General features: G+C 40.4%; 1 long non-coding RNA gene across 1 annotated transcript; it reads left to right on the forward strand.

Moving 5' to 3' along the window:
* Positions 1–3,512: 3,512 nt before the first annotated feature.
* LOC121593443 lies at positions 3,513–5,303 on the forward strand. Its single transcript, XR_006004778.1, has 3 exons — positions 3,513–3,908; positions 5,026–5,187; positions 5,258–5,303. It is a non-coding gene; the product is annotated as an uncharacterized LOC121593443 (long non-coding RNA).
* The last annotated feature ends 16,492 nt before the right edge of the window (positions 5,304–21,795 follow it).

Raw genomic sequence — 21,795 nt, forward strand, 5'->3', positions numbered from 1 at the left:
GAATTGTACACGATTCGTGATAATGCGTCTGCTGCAACATTACTTTTTCCAGCTACGAATTGTATTGTGAAATCAAATTCTTCCAGATCTAGTCTAATTCTGGTTAATTTTGACGTTGGATTTTTCATACCAAAGAGATAAACCAGTGGTCTATGGTCTGTTCTGATTGTAAATTTCCGTCTATAAACATATGGTTTAAATGATTTACTGCCCAGTGTATAACTACTAATTCTTTTTCTATTATACTCTTATTCTTTTCGCCTTTAGTAAAAGTTTTACTTGCGAATGCAATAGAAAATCTTGCCCATGTGTGATTTGGGAGAACTGCTCCGCACGCAAAGTTTGATGCGTCTGTAGTTGTAATAAAATCTTTGCTAAAGTCTGGGTATTTAAGAATGGTTGGAGATAGCAGATGCTCCTTTAATGAATCAAATGCTGCTTGTTGTTCCTTTTTCATTCAAAAAGTGTGCCTTTCTTTAATAAATCATTTAGTGGCTTTGCAATTTTTGCAAAGTTTTGTATAAATTTTCTGTAGTAATTACAGAAAGCTACGAATCTTCTAACTTCGTCTGCGTTAGTTGGTATAGGAAACTTTCTTATTGTTTCGAATTTGGTTTCATCAGGGTATATTCCCTGGTCCGTTATTTTGTGTCCAAGATATGTAACATCTGATTTAAAGAATTTGCACTTCTCTGGGTTCATTTAGATTGTAGTATCATAATCTATTAATACTTGTGTAAGATTTTCTATATGATTTTTCATTGAGCTTCCTATTACTATAATATCATCGATATAAATGAATGCTATTCAGGTGTGAGGCCAGCCATTGCTATTGCCATCATACGCTGAAAACTGTTAGGACTTATGTTTAGTCCAAAAGGCAGTCTTGTGAATTGATAATGTCCTTTTGGTGTAGAAAATGCTGTATTTTTCGCGATTCTTTTCCAAAGGATCTGATGAAACCTGACATCAGATCTAGAGTGCTGAATATTTTGCATTTCCTAATTGGTCTATTTGTGTCTATTCTCGGAAGTGGAAACTTATCTGGTAATATCTTTTTGTTCAATTGCCTAAATCGACTACTAATCTCCATTTCTTATCGTTTCCTGTTTTCTTGGGACAAGCAGAATTGGTGAATTGTAAGGGGAAACGGAGTTTTCTATTATATTATTTTCTAACATCTTATTTACTTGCTGATCTATTTCTTTGCTTTGCGAATGAATTTGTTTATAGTTGGGTATATATGTAGGAATATTGTCTTTAGGAGTAATTGTTTGCTTATAAAAAATATTAGTTGTAATTGGGTCTTCATTTAAACAAAATAAATCAGAAAATTTATTTACTAGTTTACTTATTTCTTGACTAATAATATCTGGATAATTTTTTAAATTGATTTTGCTTAATATTTCTTTAACTCTATGCATATTTGTTTTAGTTTCTGCTACTTTATAAATTTCAAAGTTATTAATTGGCTCTATTGTAGGTTTGAAAAATTTCGTGTTAATAATAGTATCTTTTTCAGTAGTATTAATAAATTTTATACATGGATTATTCTTGGAAACTATTGTATTAGCGCAAAATATTCCTGTTGTTATTTCCTGTGCATGAACTACTGAATCTTTTTTTAATTCTTTAAATCTATTTTATGAATAATTTCACTTCTTGCTGGAATTAGAGTGAATTGTCTTCTATAGGATGAGATATTGAGATTCCATTGATATCAAAATTTAACAAATAATATTCATAATCTATCTTACATTTATATTTTGTAAAGAAATCTCTTCCTAAAATTCCATCGGCTTCTATTTCTATAATATCTGGAATCAAGTGAAATTTATGACTAACTGTTGCGTTGTTAAATATTAAATTTGAACTAATTGTACCATAGGTAATTAAAGAGTTATTAGTAATTCCTGTAAGTCTAACTTTGTTATTGCTATCTATCTCATGCTGAGATCTAATTTTTCCTATTTTAAATAATGAAACTGCTGCTCCTGTGTCTATAAATAATGAACTATACTTATTTGCAGCTTTTTCTACTTTAATTGTAGTTGAATTATTGGCAGATAAATTCAATGTCATTACCGGCAGCTGTTCTATTCCTGCCGGGCTTGGCCTAAAAAATATTCTGTTCCTCTTCTTCTTCAGCTTCAGTAGTAAATATTCTACGAGCTTGTTGATTTGAGAAGTTATTGGGCTGTGTATTTTGTCTTCCAAATTGATTATATTGTCTAGGGTTCCTATAGAAATGTCTATCTCTGTTTCTATTTGGGGTATATGTATTTGGGTTCGTTCTATTTGAATTTGGACTTTCATAATACCTCCTGTTAGTTCTGTTTTGGAAGTTTGGGTTCGAGTTATATCTATTATAATTTATTGTTTTGCTGTTAGGAAATCTTTTGAAATTATTTGTGGAAAAATTTTGGTTTCTATTAAAGGCTAAAACTTGATTTGAATTATTGTTTTCGATTCATTTTCTAATACCTTTTGTGTAGCTGCTGTAATTGTTGGGTACTGTCCGACTTTAAGTAGAATTTTTGTTTCAGAGTTGGAAATTTTTTCTTTAAGTGTGTCAACTCCAACTTTAACAGCCATTTTGTTTGCTACTTCTTCGGGATTTTTTTGTTCTAGATAAAGTCCTTTTAATTTGCTAGTTAAGATTTCGACCTCCTCACAAATTTTAGTGGTTTGTCTTGCTTGGATAGTTTTTAATTGGTTGATGACTTTTTCGGGATTGTTTTTTCTTCACATCTTACTTTTATATTTTCTAGAATTTCATCGATGTTGTCCAGATCTCGTGGTAATCCTATTCTGGCTTTCCCTGTTATTCGTGTTTTGATAAATTTTACCAGCATTACCTTTTGATCATTTGGAGTAATCTCTTTAAGTAAGTTTACAGAATCTATGAAAATGTCAAGATTCTCTTTTGATCCATCATACGTTTGAACAAGAGATGTTGCAATTTTATATCGAAATGCGCCATTTTTTCTGTTTGGGAATCGTTTGTCATTTGGTAATTGTTTATGCGAAACTCAATCGCTGAAAAGCATTCGTTGGTTTCACTGTTAATTTTGTTTAAATACTCTTCACTTATGGCTTCTCCGAGCTCTATCAAATCCGATTGTATGGATGTTAATAGTTCTCTAGCCAAAATTTTATATTTACTTACAGTACAAACTCTAAAATTCTTTGGTAAATACTCTAATTTATGTTGTATTAACCTTAACTGGAATAATTTATCCTTTAACTTACTCATTAAATTCGATCCATTAAATAATTACGACAATCATAATAAATAACATAATTAATTAACGTTAAGTCCAATAAAATTATTTCGCAAAAACTATAATTGTTCCTATTTTTTTTATATTTTTTTTATTTACTTATTTTTTTTATAAATTTATATATATATATATATATATATATATATATATATATAATATATATATATATATATATATATATATATATATATATATCTATATTTTTTTTACTGAATATTCATATATATCCCATAGTGTTAATTTTACAATACCTGACTTAACGAAACTTATCGTTTGCGTGTCCTACGGCATGCACGATGTGTAGTTTAACAGCTGCTCGATGTGTATACTGCGATGGCGTCGTTGACTGCTTCCTCGCGTATTGTTGCTCGCGTTCTATCGTTCTTAACACTTTCCTCGTGTTGTTCGTTGTGGAAGTGCTGCTGCTGCTGCGATTATGGGATTGTTCAGTTCGGTTTCACTTAGCGCACTTAGTTTCACACTTTCTTGTGCACTATTCTGATTAGTATTCCGGTTCGGTATTTATGTGTCACTGCATGTGTAATTGTTGTTGCTTTTAATTCACATTTGATTTCATTTTTAGCACTGTATTGGTGATGTTTCGGGATATTCATGCAGTTTCGGGTGAGTTTTTTCACAGTTGTTGTATCACGGAACTAATTTGTATTGGTGTCACTGCACATTATTGCATCTCACTTTACGACGCGTATCGGCTTTTGTGTTTATAAGTGTAATGTGATCTAAACGTACATCTATGCCGAATACTTTAGTGTTTGTGAGCTTAGTGTATATGTATTGTGCATAATAGTGTTTACGACGAATTTGCACTCGCGATTGTTGCGATACTTTTTACACATACCTTCGTCCGCTTTTCGCGCTATGGTATTTTTGTTTTCAAAATATAAATTTTACCATAGTGTTTACATACCGTGTCCAACGGGATTTTTATAACCTGCAGCCTTTCGTTATGCTTACTTCAGTGTTTTGTTCGTATTCCTTTGCTTTGGCTCTGTGTCACGGTCGCCATGTAGTGAACTTGTCATCACTTAGTGCCGTTCCAAACTAAAGACGGATTGTATTTGCACTTTTATATAAACTCACTTATTTTTGCCACTTTACTTAAACTTAATAGCGTGGTTGGCTTCTATTGATTTGCGGACTAAATTTTGCGCAGCGGACTGGACTGCGTGATTTTTTTGATACAACAACTCTCTTCTAGCTACGCGCGAGCTTCCTTTCATACGAAATAATTACATTGCGCTTATGGGCATATTTAGCTTATCCACTCCGTTATGCATGATTACAATTTATTATCCTGCTCTATCTATCCCATTATGCGTACGTGACTTTTTGCGTACATTAGGTAACATCGTCCTTCCATGTGTATTATCCTACTGCGCAATTGGATGAACTCTATTAAATTTTCCCTATTATCTAGTTGGTTCGGATTAGAACATATTGCACTTTTATGTCTAATATTTGTGTGCATCTAATTACAGTAATTTATGTTCTGATAATGTTTAATCTAAAATTTTATACTTGTAAAAAATATTTCTTTTGAGTGTGTTGGTGAATACGATCACGCCACTTATCATGCTATTTCATTCTATCATTAGCTGTTTCATTCTAGCCTTAGTGCGGTTTGTGTCTAGGATGTAATGAATTTACTGCAGATTATTATAGCGGATGTTATACTAATAATTGTGTCTTTGCTATTCTAATCTAATTCTAACTTGCTAAGTCTAATAGTGTCGGGTGTCGAACCTATGCTACAGCCGTGCCAGAAGCGTAAAGTGTCAACGGCCCGCAAACGCTGAGCACAATCCGCGCAAGCCCAGAATAAATTTTGTGACTTCTTAAAATCACGCAGGAGCGGGGTTGGAAGTCCAATGCACTTATCGTGGTAATAGTGTTCACACAGACCGAAGCACGGAATTGGATCGTTGCTAATAGCACCTTCACATTTCTTACAGATCACGGACGCCATCGCAAAATAGCGCAAAGTTCAACTGCACAGTGAGTGGTCACAACAACCGCAGGCGGATTGCAATGTTTATATGTTGAACCGTATATTCACAGGTGCCGCACAAATTTGTGATACGTGAACGCGCGAGTGCAAATTAACCGAACTAAAACAGTTCAAGCACTTAATCACTAAGAAAATCGCGGTAAAAAATCAACTTGGAAATAGCAGAGTGAGAAAGCACAACCAGCCGCAACCACCCGATTTACACTTTTCCCGGATTGTTTGAGTAGGCCTACAGTCAGTACTGTCTAAGGCCACTTCTGGTGTGGATTTTTCACTAGATGGTCCGTAAATAAGCCATATTTACTATTTTCATTTCATTTCATTTCATTTCATTTCATTTCAATTTCATTTATTCAATCCGACATCAAGGCTTAATAAAACAGACTTAAAACTAATTAAACACTAACAAATAAACAAAATAATTCATGAAAAACTAAGTCTTACTAAACTTGTCTTGACCTAGCAAAAAAAAAAAGAAATAAAAAACATAGGTAGAGCGTAGAGACTATCATAAACTCATAGGGTTTCACAATTTATCTCAAGAAGGGGTCCCGCTCAAAGAGATAGTAAAAGTGGTTAAACAACCTGAAACAGTATAGAAGAGGATCATTGAAAGTATAAAGAGTATGACGTGTTTCAATTGACAGAGGATCACGTGGACGAAGAGAATGAGAGGGAACATACAGCGAGATGGACGAGAGTAAATCAGGAGCATCAGTAGCAAAAAGTAATAAGCCACCAATAAAACATGCCTGAAACATTTGGCGGCAGAAGCTTAAAGAGTGAAGATTGAATAACTGCAATCGCGTTTCATAGGGAGGTAGTCAGGCAGTACCGAACACGAAACGACGAAAAGCAATCCTACTTAAGAGGCGCTGAATGCTTTCAATTCTCGAACAGCCATCAATAGTAGGAGGATTCCAGATGATACAAGCATATTCAAGAATAGGCCTTACCAGAGCACAATAAAGGTTTCTTGGGGAGCTTTGATCTCTAAAAATAGAGGTAAAAATTAAAATAAACCCAAAGGTTCGATTAGCTTTTAGTAGAACCTCATCATGCTGCAGTTTAAAGTTAAGACGACTGTCAAGTATAATACCAAGGTCACGGATGGACATAACACGAGCGAGGGACGAGTTAGAGAGAGTATAGTTAAATAAAATAGGAGAAAGAGAGTGAGAGAAAGATTCCACAAAACAACTCCTCTAAATGTAAACAAAAGTGTGATTGACAGATAGGCAAATCCAATGGCTACTCGAATCGGAAAGAGTTATCCACCAGTATAAAAAATTACCCTACAAACAAAGAGCGGGATATTTTATCATTGTGTGCGTAAAAACCTAGAGTTAAGCGGAGGAACTGTGTAAAATACAAGGATGCAAGAGCGCGTTTTGGTTTCTACACAGTTTTGACACTAACACAGTTACAAATGTGTAAATGTGTGTGTTTGCTTTCTGCCAGCGCGCTCAGTTTGATCTGCTCGCAGCGCTGTGCTGATATCGGTGTCTCGCTTGCACTGCTGGACCGAAAGTTCCTCTGTGTGCTCTCGTTCTTGCTACCACACGAAATCGTCAGTACAGCTCAAGGATCCGTAGCGAGCAGCCGCACGTGTGTTAGCCTAAGTCCTGGACGCTTGGTGTGTTATAATTATAATTATAATTATAATTTTGTGAAGTGTTCAAGTGTTCAAGTGTTGTGTGCATTGAAATGAAGCTGCGCGAATGATTCGTAATGCATGTTATGTACATCGCGCAGCTTCATTTCGTACCTTTTTTACAGATATTCGGCCTCTTCTACGTTTGGATCGGTGGAGCGATCGATCTTATTTTAGTTTAATATTGTGTATCAAGTTATGTAAATGTGTGAAATCGTGTAAATTTAAAGTGTAAATGTTTCAATAGAGTGATGAAAAAAAAATCTACGCGTGTTTATTTTTTGTTTAGCTTTAGATAACAAAAAAATACGCAGCGAGTGTAAGCGGTCGCTGAACGAAAGAAACGCACACAGCGCAACACGAAAGAAACAAACACAAGCACACGAAAGGATGTTCGTGCATGGGCGCGAGCATTGAGAGAGCGCACTGTATACCCGACAGACAAAGAGAACGAAATTTTCAGGCGAGGGGTAGGTAGAAACATGCGGTGGGGGCCCGGCCCAAGATCGGATCCGAAGTCCGTTGTTTTGGGCTCAAAATTAAAAATGGCGGATGGAGCGCTACCACGGAGAGAATGCGCTCTCTTGCTTGCCTATAAAATACACGAGGCGCTCTCGCTGTAAAGAACGCTCGCTCGCGCTGTTTCATCATACCCCTTCCTTCCCGTTTCTTTCGGCTTGCGCTGCGCTGAGCTGGTACCCCCTCCCACTTGATTCCAGCGAATTGCGCTGCGCTTGACTGACACCCCCTCCCGCTCGTTTCTTTCGTATCACGCTGTGCGCTTCCCTTCATTCGGACTTGGTGCACCCGAATCAAAACAAAAACTTGAACACATTAAACTTGGTTTATATTTTATCACTTTTATTGCAAATAAAGGGGCATTTTCGCACATAGCTTCACACAATCTTGCCACAAAATCACACACATTATATATATTAAAAAAATCATCTTATTTAAAATAGCCGTCTAACTGCGTGGATCCCGTTGTTTGTATTCATTACAGCAAAAAAAAAATTGAAATGAAGCAGCGCAAATCACACATTTAAGATAAATGATGAAAGATAAGCGCAGCTTCATTTCAATGTGCACAACACTTAGCGAATCTTCGATCGCCCGGGACTTAGGCTAACACGCGCGCGGCCTTTCACGGCGAACGCTTGAGCTGAACTGACGATTTCGTGTGGTGGCAAGAAAAGGAGCGCACAGAGGAACACTCGCTGCACTAGTGCGAGCGAGACTCCGATAGCCGCATGCCGCTGCGAGAAAACCAAACTGAGCGCGCAGGCTGAAAGTGAACGCACACATTCACACATGAGTAATTGTGTGAGTGCAAAAACTGTGTAGAAACCAAAACACGCTCGCGCCTCCGCGTAATTCCGCGTATTTCCAACCGTCTCCCCATGCTTCTACATGCCCCTCGCCTGAAAGTTGCACACTTTTTCATTCTCATTGCTAGTAGGGTATTCCCAAGAGAAACATTTTGGACCTAGCGTGAACAAAAACTGGGCTGTCTTGCTCTATCTTCTATACCGCACCTGCTTGCACTCATTCGCGAGCGTTAACCCTTAAGTTGGCAACCGGATACCCGGGTATTTTTTTCAACTTCGAACTGCAATAACTTTTGATTCATTGCTTTTATTGACCTGAAATTTTCCGTACCCTCCCAACTTTTAATTTATGATTTTTTAGTGCATAAGTTGTAATTTTAAACAGCCTGTAAGTATTTTATTTTGATTTTTTTTTAAACTTTACCACGTAAGTTGGCATCCAGCATACCCGGGTATTCCATACATTTTGTATGGAGAATGAGGTTTCTCTTCTTCCTCTTTTCGTATTGTGCTTATTTTCGAGTCAAATTCAAGCGATTCGAAATTTCAATTTGACCGTTATTTTTATAATAAAATGAAAAAAACTTAAGGAATAAATGAAATAGAAGAGAATATATGGTAAGCATTACTTGCTTACAGCATTAAAATATAGAAAGCATTGTTTACCTATGAAAATCGTTAATTTTTTGCATCAAAACGTGTGGAATACCCGGGTATGCCGGTTGCCAACTTACGTGTGTAAATCTGGTTGCCAACTCTACGGTTAAAGTATACTCTCTCGATTTCATGTTCTCGCGAATTGCCTGCTGCTGTGAGAATGTATGAGTGAATGTGCAGCGTTTTTCTCTGTGCTTCTTCTTCTCCCAACTCGTTCTTACTCCCTTCTTCCATCGATCCGATGCGCGATTCCTTACACGACAGCGCAATAACATTTGTAAGGTTCCGCCGCAATGACATACTGTACGGAAATATACAGGGCATTTCCATTTAGCATCCGTGGTCCACACGGAACGCCGATACCCCAAACACCACCGTCCATTATAAAATTCTCTCGATATTGGCGGTGTGTGACTGGTGAATTTAATGTGTCTCTTTCCTCTTCTCATCAATATAATTCACTTGCTACATCTCCTCCCCTTTCCCCTTCTCCTAGAACTCATACAAATGAATCACCGAACAAACACAGGAAAATGTAGGTCAGAAAAAAAAGAGCTTCATCGCACGGGTTATGATTAATTGAAATAAGACAGCAAGTCAATGTCTCTTTTTGTCTAATCTACTTCGTTGATTGAATGATAAGAAAATTATGGAGTTGCCAACTAATTCACCCATCTTAAAAATGCCAAACCAGTGAGGGTAATTTTTTTTTGCAAACCTTCATTGCAATTTTATTAATATCAAAGATTAAGTAATTGTGATAAACTTTTTAATCTTGTTGTTTGATACACTAAATGACATTTTTCAGTATTTGGCACAACAGCCATAAATGCGCTTTTAACATTACGAGAATAATTTGCAAATTTATCCTTTTTTTATTTTCGTTCTAGCAATTTTGAGTCTACTAGCCTCTTTCGAAGAAACTACTTTACCTCTGTTAGCAAAATAAACGAAATGATACGAAAAATAACGCGGCACTGTTCGGTGGGTTTTTTACGCTGTTTTATTTGCGATCAACTTTCTGCGTGTGCTCCTTTCTCGATCTCCTCTTGAGCACACACTCACACAACGCTTCGGCTTGTGGTTTGACAGTTCAAAAACGCGGTAATCTGTCAGAGCGCAGGTTGCGTCACTCGGTGGCTGTCAGCTGCCATGATGCCAGGCATTCTTAACAACCTCCAAAGAATAAAAATACAAATAGTTTTTTTTCCTTTTTGACTACATTTCTTACTTATTCTAACGATTGCAAAGCTGGTTTAAATAATAACAATAAAGAGAAAAAAAAGATTGTGTTTATTCATACACTAAAGTACATCAATTGATTCCGTGGAGTTGACGAAATCTAAGCTAGGTTTCCTGCTTATTGGTGTTTACACTAGGGGTTTGAAATTACAGCTCAAGCTTTTATTTAGTTAAAAAAGGGAAGAAAATAAATGTTTTTCTTAATAACAGCACAGAGTGGCTATGTAAGTGATGCTTTGTACTACTGTGAGGATATAATCAAAAATGATTGAAATTAATAGGATAATAATGTTTACAAAAGCTAACTATACTAACTTCTTCTTCTTCTTCTTTTGGCTCAACAACCGTTGCTGGTCAAGGCTTGTCTGTACGTACCACTACTTGTGGGCTTGGCTTTCAGTGACTTATTGATCCCCCCATAGGAGGATAGTCAGTCCTACGTATGGCGGCACGGTCCATTTGGCATGTTGTTAAGTCGTACGAGTTGACGACTGTACTACGAGACCGGCTTAACTATACTAACTACCCTCACTTCATCTAACTTATGTCTAATTTTACGAAACACACCATGTGCGCACCTCCACAAAACGAAGGATACACAGCACGTGCAAGCGTTATCGTGTAGATACAGCTTTAACCTTAATTGCGAACTAGGGTAATGCAATAAGTTCCTTATACTTTCCGAATCCGAATTCATACAGGTCTGTTGAAGATGATCTAGGATATCGTGGACCTTCTCCGTTAACATGGGCAAACCAGTTTGTGCATGCAGACCTGTGGTGGGGTACCAATTTGGCAAGTTCATTATAAATTTCAAAACCTGTTTTGAATTGATTGTAACGATTTTAGAGTTGAATTTGAACATTTTTGCCAAACGTTGCATCCATAGATTATCGATGGCAAAACAAGGATTAGTTAGGATGTTGTGAAATATATTCACGAAAAGGGGCTGGCTGTGATATTTGGAGGAAATTTGAATAGGAAAGTGTACACCTTTATCGCTGGTCGGTTTGCAACTGTATATTCGTTTGTCCTTTTTTTGTATATAATAATTCATGCAGTTCTAATTCATGCAGATCGAGCAGTTTCTAACGTCGAGTAGTTTATAACCTAATCACAGTTTCCTAACGCTTTGTTTCATGTACAATACAAATTAAAGTTCGAAAATAATTATTCAAATTCCAACAGATGTTGTTAGAAGAACACGTGGGTCTCCAACCTCGTGTGAATTATCCTTTAGAATATTTTGCTAATGGCACTCAATAAAGAAATAGGACGATAGCTCGATCCCGAGCATGGGTCCTTCCCAGGTTTTAACACTGGCACTAATTTAGCAAGTTTACACACTTATCCCTATTCAAGGCACCTGTTAAACACCCTAGTTTACAAGATGGCAGTGCTGTAACTAACATGTTTGAGCATAACATTGAATATGCCATCCGGTCCCGGAGCCTTGTAGCTAACACTGTATTTAATGATTTTAAGAACTTCCCCGCAGGTGACACGGTCAATCTCTGTGGTATCCACAGGTACAGAACTGAGCTTCCTGATGCTAGAATGAACAACATCCTCAAACGGGCTTTGAGTGGATCACTAAGCCTGTGGGCTAGCGCGCTTTTTCACTACGAGTGAAAGCGGAAGTAGAGGTATTTTTAAGAATGGGGATGGGCTTCCTTTTATCTTTCAAAACCTTTGTCATACGCCAGAAGGGTCTCGAGCATTTGGGGAAGGTACGTACCCTGTTTGCAAACTGGTTGTTCCTAACTTTAATGAGTCTGGCCTCAATCAGTTTAGCTGCTTGTCGGAATGCAGAGTAGAAGGCCCTATCTCCTGGATTTTAAAACCTTCGCCTGAAAGAGTTTTTAACGCTTATAAAACGCTTTGTCACCGCATCCAGTTCTAGAACTATATCTCGGATGTGAACCAAGGGGACTGAGCGTATCTCGGCCTCCCTCATACAATCAACGATGCTAGAGATGGCTGCATCGATATCCTCAACCGTAATGAGAGAGGGGGAAGCATCGATGTATCCTCCCATGTGGTGTTCAAAACGAAGCCAGTCCGCTTCCCGGTAATTTCGCTGTTGTCGTCTGATTTGTGACCCCGAAGCACTGATGCCCATTGTCACCGGTAGGTGATCAGATGAAAGTCCCGTGATAGTGGTCAGGACATCAATGCGGTTGGATATATTTGTTATATCTATCGTAGAACTGGAATTACCTGTGTGGTACGTCGGATGAAATGGGAAAGCCACGGTGTAGGACTCCACCCGCAAGTCCTCCCACAATAACCGCCCGTTTTTGTTGGCGCGAACGTTGCCCCATTCCTGATGACGCGTGTTCAGATCTCCGGCTATGATGAATCTAGCTGATCTACGTGTGAGGATACGGAGATCATGTTGCAGCATTTGTGTTGAACCATCAGCGTCACGAGTCTGCTTCGGGCAGTAGACTGAGATTAAATCAATGTTGCCCTCACCTGATGGCCCTTGAATCCCTACTGCCTCAATAAGCTGCGTGTCAGGTAGGGAGAGTTCTTTGAATCCTAAAGATCGACGGATAGCAATCAACACTCCTCCTTTAGTTTGATCCAGACGGACAAGGCATACTACTGTATGCTCCGGCAGACAGAAGGATTTTTCTGGTTTCAGATGCGTTTCTGTCAGCGCAAGCAAGTTGACAGCCTTATTTCGGAGGAAGTCTGTTAGCTCCAATCGTTTAGGTAGGACAGAATAATCATTCCATGTTGCGCACTTGATCGAAGATCATTTAGTTTGTCCTGTGCTGGTTGACGGTGGATCTTTCGTGGAGCTGGATGAGGCCCACTGGTGGAGACGATAGACTGTTGTCCCATGTCACTTGCTTCTGTTGCTGCTGCTGTGGCCGATGCTGCTGCTGCTGCTGCTGCATTTGGTATTGTTGCTGCGGCTGCAGATGTGTCTGGGGCCGATTGACCTGTTGCTGTCGGTTAAGACAACCAGGACACGAGCAAACATGCTGGCGTGCTGAATGGTGGTTTTGTCCAACCCAGTTTAACGGTTGTTTCCATGACGATCTTGTTGGAATTGGCGTAGGACTAAGGCGCTTTGGTTTTGACGCTGTCAAGTTGCGTTTTTGCAGATAAATTATTCAGGTTGAGCAATTTCTATTGTAAGAACTGCGGTTTCCCTGACAGTTTTCGCATGTTTGTTCACCATTCAGTTCAGGAAGGCGAAAATTGTGTTATTGAATTGGACAGAGTAGCTTACACCATCTGACGTGTGAGCAAGTGGTAGACAGCGGTGTCTACACAAAACGACTATTGTTATAAACAAGTGAACAGTTGTTTTATATGCTGGTAAACCCTGTAATCACCGCACCCTTCTTCTTCGAATTCATGGGTGTAGCTTCCAGCAGCTCTCCTTAACGCTTCCTCGCAGACATGGCTGCACTCTCCTCGTTCCCACCAGAGAGTGAAAGAGATGCCTCTTTCAGAGAGGCGAAATAATTCGGAGGTTTCTTTATTATTTTTTTATTGATTATTTAAGAGACTTTGAACCTTTAGGCTTCATTCGCCTCTGCTAAAACTACTTAAACCTAACAATTTTCTTACGAAGGGCATTTCCTCTCTGCGTAAACCTTAATCCGGGTTTGCTCGGCTTCCTTAAAACTAAGCGTAAAACTAAACAGAAGTTAAATTTTTATTTATACGACATATATTTTTCTGATAAATTAAATTTCTTCATAGAGGTTTGTTCTACGGCGAAATTTGACGAGTTTTCGCTGACATTTGGGGTCGGGTGATAGGATGATGTCTATTAGTGATGCGCGTTGCGTTCCGAACCTGCCAGGTGCGATCCGTTCCAGCATGCAAGCATCCGGACCGCGATCCTCATTTTTAACCCAAGCAGGTTCAAACGGAACCTGTAGCTCCCACCGTTCTTTGCGATCCGACTTGAACCGACTGTTATGAACGATCTTATCGATCCGATCTGAGCCGGATATTCTCAGCGTACTCGGCTATCTGTGTTGGACTGGTTGCTCTCAGTGCTTATTGCGATCCGGCCAAGAACGGACGACATTCTACTCTCTTTGTATTGATGAGCCAGTTTGCTGTAAACAAATCATCCAGGTTCAATTTAAACCTGTTTCTCTCAGCGTTCTTTTCGATCCAGTCTGGAACGCACGATCATCTGCTTTCTTTCATACGATGGGTCGATTTGGTACATACAAAGGAAGCAGGTAAAATCTGAACCTGTTTCTCTCAGCGTTCTTTTCGTTCCGGTAAAGAACGGCGTTCTCTTCTCTTTTGCTTATTACTAGTATGGACACACACACACACATTCTGTCTATGTGAGTGATAACAGCGCAAGCCATACTCTCTCAGTCAAAGGGATAACGGTACAACACCTGAGCCATGAAGCCAGAAAAGGATAGAGATTTGTGATTGGTGGGAAGTTGATCACCAAAATTTAAAGAGACAATCCTGCACTAGCGATGAGCGCAATGAATGAAATGTTTCTCTTCTGCCATATGGATGTTATCAGTATAGGTGCGTTATTTGGGCTGGATTGTGGTAGTCAATGAATTGCTATGTGTTGGGTGCTTAGCTGCTTCGTTGCGCATGCATCTCCAATGAACTCTTGATTTTTACCTGAGATCTTCTTTGTGCAACTAAATATTTAGGGTGCATGACACGTTTAGCCTTCCACAATAATTTCTTTAACGCCGTTTATCGCCCCGTGAAACAGCGCTATTCTTATGGACAATGAAAGTGCACTACCGGACACTTTCACACGGGTAGTTCACCGTACAATATAATGTCAACCCTACAGAAACAACTTAACAGTCTATGTTTTTTATATAAACCAATGTTATTCGATGCTATCTGTTTCTATTAAAAAATATTAATTAAATCACTCTAGTGTAATTTAATCCATACAAAATTTAAAAAGCCGATTAAACTTGTAAGCTTTTTGATTTTGCATCAAAATTTCATATGCGTTGCAACAAATTTCTGATTTATTTCTTTATTTAGAAGTATAGGGAAAAAGGAATAATGATTAACTGTAGTAAAACCAAAAACAACAAAATGCCTTAACCTTTTAATGAAAAAGGAACGTAGGACTGACTATCCTGCTATGGTAACAATAAGTCACTGAAAGCCAAGCTCACTTCACTAGTGGGTACAGGCAGGCCTTGACCGACTGCGGTTGTTGTGCCAAAGAAGAAGAAGAGTCACCCTCTGCGATCGTTTTCACCTGTGCGTGCCACTTTGAGTGCCGTGTTAAAGTGGGCAGGTAGCTGGCCAACCACTTTCGCCAAAATACGCCAGCGTATATTTGTGATGTTTTCCAAGTGTTTTTTAACATTTCGGGCGAGGGGTCAACTGTGGTATCGGTTTGGCACCGGATGATGAGCCCACAAGATTGGTGATTTGTTGTCAAGGGAGCGTCTTCTTCGCGATCAACCGGAACATTAGTCAATGGGCGTGAATTTATGATAAACTCAACTTCAATCAACCAACTGTTGAATACGGCATCGGCGAACTGAATATTCGTTAACGAACTTTTTATTGACCGAGCGAGTCGCTCCCATGCTCCTCCGAAATGCGGAGCCGCTGGAGGGTTAAACGTCCACTTGGTGCTGGTAAGGCTAATCCCTTCGACGATCTTATCAACATCTATTTCTTTTAGGGCTTCCTGAAGTTCGCGGCTCGCGCCTACAAAATTGGTTCCTCCATCGGATATGATTTCATTGGGTACACCCCGGCGAGCTATAAAATTTTACAGTGCTAATATACAAGAGCTTGTTGATAGTGTATGGGCCACTTCAATATGCACTGCGCGTATCGTTAAACAGGTAAATAATACCCCCCATCTTTTTTCGCTTTTACGTCCATTTACCACGGTTAATGGGCCAAAATAGTCTATTCCGGTATGCGTAAACGGCCGGGCAAAGGGTGTGAGGCGACATTCGGGTAGATTTCCCATCATCGGTTCTCTGGGTTCTAGCATCTTTTATACGGCAAAACTGACACCCGTTTTTTACTCGGTGACACGTTGCTCTCAAGGCGGGTATATCGTAGATTTAACGTACTTCATTCATTATAGTGAGATGGTTCATATGGCAGTACTTTCTATGATATCGATCGACGATCAAATCGGTAATGTAGCTGCCTTTAGGAAGGATGATCGGGCGTTTCGTCTCCTCGCTGATAAAGGCACAATCGTCGATTCTACCTCTCACTCTCAAAATTCCTTGTTGATTCATGTAAGGGCTTCTTTTGTATAACTTACTAGAGGGGGATAAGCGAGGCTTAATATCGGGGTGGTCTCTGCAGTGTAGAAGTATTTTATATTCGTTGTGGAAAGCTTGTTGCTGTACTTCGCGTATTATGCTTAACTCGGACAGTTGCAGCTCTCCCATTGTTAGTGCTCCCACTTCGCGTCTTGCTTTATCTGCCTTCGATATTCTGCAATTGTTGATGAAACGCCAAACGTATCCAACCGAGCGTTGTAACCTTAACCATCTTGAAAAACGATCTAGTTTAAAAACAGGTTCTCGTACTATATGAGCGCATATTGTTTTTCGTAGCTCTTCATTTGTCGCCAGACCCTCTACAGTTTCTTTTCGCCATTCTGATTCTGGTTGACTTAGGAATTGGGGTCCACTGAACCACTCGCTTGTCGTGAGATGTCGGCTTAACTTCGACCATTTGGTACCCTCGTCGGCGACGTTGCTTTTGGTAGAAATCCAGTGCCATTCATTTACCTCTGTGTTTTCTAATATCTCACCAATCCTGTGTGCTACAAATGTACTGTACCTTCGATGATCGGAATTGATCCATAAAATTACGTCTTTAGAGTCGCACCAAAAGAAACGCTGTACGACTTTTTCTCGGTGTGCATTGGTTATACTCTTAGCCAGTCTGGTACCTAAGACGGCTGCTTGAAGCTCGAGTCGTGGGACTGACAAGTACTTCAAAGGTGCCACATGGGTTTTCCCGCCGATGTGTGCTATCTCGACATCATCCTCGCTTGAAAATCGAAAGTAGGCCACAGCGGCAAAACCATCTTTTCCAGCGTCTACAAATACGTGAAGCTGAAGTTTAGAGGTCTCTAGTGATAATGACTTTCGGTAGCATCGAGGAATGGTTATTGTTTATAGATGCGGGAGACATGATAGCTATTCATTCCATTTTTTTAAGCTCACCGTACCAGTACCGCTTCTCCAGACCTCCTGGAGCAGAGCCTTCAGGTACAATAATACTCCTGTAATGAGGCCTAAGGGATCAAAAATCCTCATTAACACCTGAAGGACTTGACGTTTCGTCGGGACTATAATCCCTTGCAGAAGCTCGGAGTTTAGCAAAGGCGATCGGAAGCAGAATGAATCGGTTTGTATGTCCCACCACATACCTAATATTTTCTGTGTCGCAGATACTTCGTTCATGTTGAGCTCCTTTTGAGTAGATGTGCTTCCTGTGGCATAATTGAAAACCTCTGGAGAGTTACACAGCCAGTTATGGAAGAGGAAGCCACCTTCGCCATGTATTTTGGTTACTTCATATGCTAAGGTTTTCGCTTCCGTTACAGTCTCTGTACTAATGAGCATATCGTCTATGTAGTGGTCTCTCTGTAATGTGTTTGATGACTGTTACGGTTGCCATGTGGTATGTTTTGGGATAGTCACGGTATATTCGATTTTGGGACGGTTGCTATGTAGTAACTTTGAACTCGCGTTGGTCAGGGTGGCCTTCGTCATCGTTTGCCGAATTAAGTAGAACTGAGGTGGATACTGTTTCGAAGCGGACGTTCGACACTTGATCGTCCAGGCGATCATAGAAACCTTTAGGAGGTTTCCCTTACTGGAAACGTTGGAGTTTAGAGGCCTTACCTTGGGCAGGGGGACATATCTAAACTCTTTAAATGAGAACTCGATAGATGTAGGATGGGCATAGTCCTATCCTGACAGTCCGAACGAATCTGACCTGCCATGATCGGAGTTGGTTTTATTTATACTCAAAAGAAGTTAAGGGTTCCTCGGGTTAATAAGGGTTTCTCACATGTGGTTCCGGGTTGTATGTTGGAAAGTTAATGTTTTCACTAAGCTAGTTACGTTTGTCTTTTGTTGACAAGAATGATGGTTCTTGTCACTAAGTTCCTGTTTTGGGTTTAATGCTTATACTGTTCCTGCTTTGGGTTATAATGCATAAAATGTTCCTGCTTTGGGTTATAATGCATAAACTGTTCCTGCTTATGTTGTACGTTTCGGTTGGTTCTGTTAAGTGTGTCACAATTGTTTTTATATGAACGGTGTGGCTTGAGCTCTTCCGGGTGTGTATGGTAGGATCTGATTTGCTGAGTGTTTTATAATGGATGTGTTACAATGGTGTGATTTGGCTTTCCAAAGTGTGTTACTATGTGTCTATGGCTGATAGTGTGTATTACAATATGTTCTGTATAGCAGATATGCTACATCTCTTTATACATTCGTCTGCACGAGGATGCGATGTGGCATATTTGTCTGCGTTAAGGTTCTTCACAAACTGCGCACTGCTGGGAGAGCAGGCCGCTCCAAACGTCATTCTTTGCATAACATATTCATCAGGTTCAGTTTGCTCTCTATTCCAACGCCATAGGAATCTCTGACTATGCTGGTCGTCTTCCTTTACCAAGACCTGGTGAAACATCTCTCTTATATCAGCGGCCACTGCCATTCGATATTCTCGGAATCTTTGAAGTACTGATGTAAGGGAGGACAGTAGATCTGGACCTATTAGCAGCATCGAATTCAGAGAGACCCCATGAAATTTGGCGGCGGCGTCCCAAACCAACCTCACCTTTCCCGGCTTGTTAGGGTTTACCACAGGAAAGATAGGAAGATACCACGTTTTGGGACCGATCGCTTGCATCTCTTCTAGGGACAATTTTCGTGCATAACCTTTTTTTAAATATTCTTTGATTTTTTCATCTAAGGTCGTTCGTAGTTGGGGTTCACGCGTCATGCGTCGTTCTAGACAGTCCAGTCTTTTTAAAGCCATTCCTCTATTATTAGGCATCTTCACCATATCGAAGCACCATAACAACCCCGTTTCGTATCGTCCATCTACATGCTTTGTATGCGTGCGTAGTAGGAGTAAGGCTCGTTCATCTTCTTTGGACATAAATGCCGAAGCGTTGCTGGAGTGAACATCTTCTAACGCAAAGCTTCCCTTGATTGCAGCTTCTACCCTAGCTTCCAGGTCCCGACAATCGCACGGATGAAGTCTATGCATTGATACAACTTGTTGTTTCGCAGAATGGTTTGCTTTGCCGAAACAACCGGACACTACCCAGCCTAATCGAGTTTTTGTTGCCGTTGGCTCGTTTACCTCGCCTTCAACGGTTTTCAGGGGTCGAGACAAGCTATAATTATCGATGCCGATAAGTAGTTTTGGGACGGCAGATGCATATGATGGTAGGGGCAGAGATTGCAAGTGTTTATAACGTGCTGATATGTCGCATCCATCAGCAGACTGTGGTGGAAGACCCAGGGTGCGAACCGTCCGCACAGCGTGCATATCGAAGCGACGGTCTCCCTTACGCGCACCAGAAGTTATGATCGATGTCTCTACGGAATCGCTCTCTTCGCGGTTATGTCCCCCAGTCCAGCTTAGGCAAAGGAGCTTCGTTTCTCCTTCTAGTCCGAGCTCCATTAGAGTAGAGCTACCGTATTCAACGTTCGTTTCGGCTTGTGTAATACAACAGGAATATAGCGCAACAACACTTCGTCAGCACTTCCTGTAGAATGGGAAAGATTAGACTCATACCTGGTACCGTTTTGCCCTTCCGGTGAGGGTGGTGAGTGTAGCAGAGGATGATGTCTCTTCGTGCAGCCGTACTTGTTGCAGGGCCTCGTGATTCGGCAGGTAGTCCGGTGGCGCCTCTAGCATATGCTGCACAGATGATACCCTTTACAGGCTTCCATCGGTCGTTGGGAGTCAGCTGCAGGAAGGCCTCTCAATACTCTAGTTGATTGCATCGATGATCACATGCACATTTCTCTGGTTCATGTTGAGCAGTCCGCTCAGCCGGGATGTGTACGTTGATGTTCCTTGCCCTTCGTCTATCGTCTGTTTTCGCCGCTGGTGGAGAAGCCATAAGCGCAGCTTCTTTTGCACTTTTCATCCAGGTTCCGAAATCGGATAAGCTGGCTAGAGGTTTTCCCAAACGCTGCATTCCCCATAAGAATGCGATAATGGGGGGCAGCGGTCCGACAAGTTCCTCTAGCAATGGACCATCGTATCGGTTTTCTAAGCCTCCGGTCCGCACTGTTGCACTGATCTCCTCTACCATCAGGGCGTAGCTCACAAGGGTGTCCAACTTTTCCATCCGCGGCACCGGTGCATTTTTTATTTGGTCCAGCAGAGTATTGACGATCAGTTCCGGTCGTCCGTAACTGCTGCGTAAGGTGTCAAGAACTTCCTCCAGGTTTTCAGCCTTACGAAGGTGTAGTTGCACAGCCTTCAGCACCTGACCCTTCAAGGCCTGCTGGAGTCACATGATGTTGAAATGTTTCGCCCTACGATCGTGGCATCGATGCCATTCTCTTTATGAAGTCAGCGCCCTCTATGTTCATCTGCTCAAACTAGCATCACGATGAACGGTCCGTTGATGCTTGTCAACAAACACTATTACCGATTAGGACTCTTAATGATCTGTCTGTAAAAAAATTTTCTATGAAATTAGTGAGTCGGCCACCAAAGCCCCAAAAAGCAAGTTGAGAAAGAATGGAATGGCGCCAAGTGCGATCAAAAGCTTTGGAAATATCTATGATGGCAAAGTCTATATGATGATCCTGGTCTATTGATTTTTGAATAGTATCGTCTAATTAAGCCAAATATATGTTTCCGTGCCCAACCCGCTCGCGTGTTGGTCAGAGCTAAGCAGATTTCTGTCTTCTAATTCTTGCGAGAGGCGGCGATTTACCATGCGTTCTAAAACTTTACCCATGCAGCTAAGGAGGGAGATTGGACGGTAGCTATCAACGTTGTGGTTAGGTTTGTTAGGTTTGGGTATGGGGATGGTTAAACTACTTTTCCAATCATTGGGACTATTACCGGAAGACCAAATACTATTGTAAATGTTAAGAAGGGTGGATTTAGATTCTACAGGAAGGTTTTGCAGTAAGGGATTTTTTTTTCTTCTTTTGGCTCAACAACCGTTGCCGGTCAAGGCCTGCTGCCTGCACCACTTGTGGGTTTGGCTTTCAGTGACTTATTGATCCCCCCATAGTAGGATAGTCAGTCCTACGTATGGCGGCACGGTCCATTTGGGGCTTGAACCCATGACGGGCATGTTGTTAAGTCGTACGAGTTGACGACTGTACTACGAGACCGGCTTTTTGCAGTAAGGGATATCCTATGTTATCTGGACCAGCGGATCTACCTTTACATATCCTTAGTGCCCAATGGAGTTCAGTTAATGTGAAAAGACTATTGTATTTATGTTCAGTGGCATCAGGGAAAGAAATTGGAACAGATTCAGTGTTAAGTTTATGGGTTTGAAAATTAATCGGATAATTGTGTGTGGCAGAAACATCAGAAAAGTGAATGACAAAGGCTTCAGGTACTTCAGCA

This window comes from Anopheles merus, chromosome X, assembly GCF_017562075.2.
Source record: "Anopheles merus strain MAF chromosome X, AmerM5.1, whole genome shotgun sequence".
In the NCBI taxonomy this organism is placed as follows: Eukaryota; Metazoa; Arthropoda; class Insecta; order Diptera; family Culicidae; genus Anopheles; species Anopheles merus.